Below are 4,376 nucleotides of genomic sequence, written 5' to 3'. Positions count from 1 at the left end.
CCCTCCTATGTGCCTTTTTTTAGGGATGTACCGATATATATCGGCCGCCAAAACATATTGGCCATAAATGGCACTTTTGGCATAATGGCAAAAGTGCCATTTGTTTGGCCGATACAGCGGTGCATCTGTTCTTTCCTCCCTGCTGGGCGTTGCTTTGTGTCCCAGCGGGGAGAAGAGAAACTGTCACAGACGGCCATGCGCTGCGGGAGGAAAGCGCTGATCACAGATCAGAGGAGAGCGGCTGGGGGGGGGTTGGGGGGGAGAGACAGCCCGTGCTGTCACAGGAGGCCGAGCTCTCTTCCCCGCACCGCTCGCTGAGCCTCCTGTGACAGCTGTCAGGATGGAGAGCGGGTACAAGCAGTCAGGGATCAGTGATCGCTGAGTGTTTTTACATAATTGAAGACATGGTATGGTTCCTATGTCCTCAATTATGAATGGGAAGTGATCTACATCACCTCCTGTCCATACATGGTTGTGGTTATAGTAAACACACTCTGTCCTCATGTTATGAATGATCAGGAACACTCAGTATAGAGGATTCCTGTTCATTGATAACCGGGATACAGAAAAGGAGATTGAGGACTCTGTTCTCAATCTCTTTTTCAAAAGGGAAATTTCAGGGATCTGTTTAGACACCTAATATTTCCCTGAAACCCCTAAAAGTAAAGTCAGAAATAAAAATGTTTAATAAAAAAAAATGAATAAAGAAAAAGTTTTTATAATAAAATATTTAAAAAGTTTAAAACATTTTTGCTTTTGGCCTATTTTTTTATGTGCCACCTGACTGCAATTCAGTAATCAATAAGGGGGCTTGGATTGTGCTATGCATGCAACAATGGCAGCTGATTGATCAGTTCAAAGCTAGCACAATGGGGAAAGGGGCACATGGGCAAGGCTGGCTACTTATTTCCAGTTAAAATTGTTTCGTTCTTCACACTCGTGACTTCTTCTCTATTCTTAAAGCCCCATTCCAGCCACCAGAAAAAATACCCTTGCGGTGGGGCTTTAAGGTAGAGAGAGAAAAGCCATGAGTGCAAAGAATACAACCATTCTAACTGTCATCGAGTAGCTAAACCGTTCATGTTCTGGGGAATGTTTGCACTGCAAGGGTTAAATGCACATGCACACATATATATATATTATATAGAATAAGGTGTAATACTTCTTGCTCTGGCAGGCTATCTCTGCTCTGTGACTGGTTCCTGGAGGCTTCTTCTATAGTGAGCCCTGGCTGGCAACCACACCCCACCCCAATAATCCTGGCCTTGTATATGAGGCCCGCCCACAACCTGGAGCATTGGAGAGAACGTTTTGATGAGATGGGGGAAGTCCTTTTAATAGTGAACCTGTGGCCAGGTTATGGACATTCATATTCTTTAAATGTGGCAAATAAGTTGCAAAACAAGGTCTGTGACACCTGTACCACTGTGGAGTAGTTCATCCTCAAGTCACTCATGTGGTGAGCTTAATTGTCCACTTAACCCGGCGTTCAGTTGGACAGCACGAAGTCTGATGAGCAGTTTATAAAAACAGCAAGTACTAGTACGCTCAGGAAGTACCTACTTCAAGTTTACTCCATTTAACCAAGGAGAGTCATTCTGCATCCTGTAGGGGGCGCCATTGGACGGGAAAGAGCTCTCTGTAAAATGCAGTTGTGCAGATTCCATATGTAAAAGGCAAAACCCCTCCTGAAAGTTTTTGACTCTTCACCCGCTCTGAAAACTTTTTTAAAATGTTGTAATTTGTATTCTCGTGACAGCTGTAGCCACTGTGGAGTAATTAATTCTCAAGTCAATCAAGTGGTGAGCTTAATTGTCTCCCCTCCCAATAGTGTTGCAGTAGCTCAGCTCCCCCTCCCTGCAATGACTTAAGGTGGCCATGCACTTTACAACCCTCGCAAGACCTTTTAGTCTTGCGAGGGTTGTAAAGTAATTTAAAAAACGTACGATCTGCCCATCTTGGACAGGCAGATCGTACTTGCGATGATCGCAAGTACGATCAGTCCGATGACCGCAATGCTGAACGGGCAGCGTGCGCACACCGGCCCGTTCGGCATTTGTCTCCCGAGCATCATTCAAACCAGCCGCAAATCGTAAGATTTTCGGCTGGTTTTCTAGCGTGCTCCTTAGACAAAAGACCGTACAGTAGAAACGGTCGCACGCCTTCATTCACACTGCACGATTATCGTACGATCGTGGGATTTCCCGCAATTATCGTAGGATAATCGTGCAGTGTATGGGCACCTTGTGCCCCTTCCCAGCAGTCACTCAGTGAACCACCCCCCCGGCCCAGGCCCTCAATGGACACAGAATTTACCAGTGATTACGAAAATTATTATTTTTTAAAATGTATTTCATTTCCTGAAGGCTTCAGCCCAGTTTGAGGTAACAGACACTTCCTCTTCTTTATTGGCATCGGCGTGCAGTCCGTCCTTCTTGATTAAGGAAGGACATCAACAGCATCATTTAACCAGTTTATGGGATTGTTTTTACTGGTTCATGGACTAATCTGTAGTGTGCACACAGGACCCTAATATCTGTATAAATGATCCATTTCCTTATTCCAAACCCTGATGAAGAGGAACTCCAAAACGCGTTGGTTACATTAGCATCAGTCTGTTTAAAAGGAATAAAAACTATGTCTCGTATCTGAAGAGTTCCTGTGGAACATTTATTACAGAGATAGGCAAACTTTGGTCCTCCAGCTACAAACCTCATGTGACAAAATCTGCATGGCTTGTGGCAAGTTGATGATTAGCCTGCAGCTTTCTGGAAGTTTCTAGATTTTCCAAGTCCTGGCTGCACCTCCCTCCCCGGGTTGAGCTAGTTCCTTCTTGAACTTTGTGGAGTGTTGCTACTAGGAAATGGTGGGCAAGCAGCCATTGTTCGCTCATAGACCCTCCTCATGTTCACACCTCCAGGAAGGAAGCCTTAAATCCCACATGGTGGTGGGTTGCTGTGTGTGGCTGAAACTGGACGTAGATTCTGAGGACCAGCGGGAAGGTGGCAAGTTGCGGCGCCCTTTTCATGTGATACTCTGAAGGTCACCCTTTCTATGGACTGTCTAGTACAGTGGTAGCAAACCTCTGGCCCTCCAGCTGTGGTGAAACTACAAATCCCATGATGCATCTCTCTCTCTCCGGGAGTCGTGGCTGTGAGAATCTTGCAATGCCTCATGGGATTTGTAGTTCCACCACAGCTGGAGGGCCAGAGGTTTGCTACCCCTGGTCTAGTACTACTTGTGGACTTTGTTGATTATAGAATGAATGGCTCACTGATTCCCCCTTACCGGCTTCATTATTGGATCTTCTCTTGAAGGCTGGAACAGCAGAGACACTCTGGAGTCCTGGTGTAGAACAGTTAACCCCGGTTCTGGGCCCGATGAACATTCGGATGCCTTGATGTTAATCCCTTGGTAATGGATCTGTTAACACCATGTTTGCAATACAGGGAGTACCCGCCTGGCATCTGCCCCAATTGTACCCCTGGAACCTGAATGGTTTTGCCCTGTAATTCATGTTAGGTATGGCGTGGCCTGGTTTAGTTCTGGTTTTGGAACTTTTGTATGAGGATCTGGAGCCAATTTAATCATGGACTTTTAATAAAGATTCTTCTTCTCACACTGCATCTGCCTGGTGCTGTCCTCATTGTCACCAATCTACTGTGACACCTCATCATGCATCTGCCTGTGGCAGAGTTTTGCAATGTCCCTATGGGAGGTGTAGTGTCACCACAGTTGGATTGCTGGAGCATTGCTATTCCTGCTTTAGTATATGTGAGCTGGCAGCCAAGTGCTCAATGAACTCATACCAATACAGTCCCACATGAACTCATGGGAGAGATCTACTTCGGATCCACCACCATTGCCTCCTTCACCAGCTCCCCAAATTCTACATTATGTTTCACATAGGACTTGTTTTCTGCTCAAACTTGAAGCCGCTATTTAATGGTCCGGTGGTAAGTGGTCGCCAAGGCTCTGCCATGGACTTTAAAATAGCAGCTGGGGCTTGTAGGGAGCAGCATTTAGTATCAAATTCCAACGTTGATGCCCCGTGAAGAGAATATCTCATGAGACCTATAATTCTTCAGCATAGTTTAGACCAGTGGTACTCAACCTTTCTAGGGCCAGGACCCCTTGGTAACATTTGCCAAGTAGTGGTGACCCCCCAACTGTAAAATTTAGGGATGCACCAATACTATCTGGGTGGGCTCTGTGGTGATCAAGCACTCAGCTCCCCTCACTCCTGCCTGCTCCCCTTTCTCTGATCCTCTCAGGGCTGCTGCAGCGCCATCTAGTAGAACTGACATTGCTGCGCTAGGAGGAGGCTGAAGAGCCTCTTACCTAGAGCAGCACAAGGCACGTGGGGACCCCCCCCC

Source organism: Nanorana parkeri, unplaced genomic scaffold (genome assembly GCF_000935625.1).
Source record: "Nanorana parkeri isolate BGI_ZX_2015 unplaced genomic scaffold, ASM93562v1 scaffold2007, whole genome shotgun sequence".
In the NCBI taxonomy this organism is placed as follows: Eukaryota; Metazoa; Chordata; class Amphibia; order Anura; family Dicroglossidae; genus Nanorana; species Nanorana parkeri.
Note: the sequence above shows the minus strand (reverse complement) of the source record.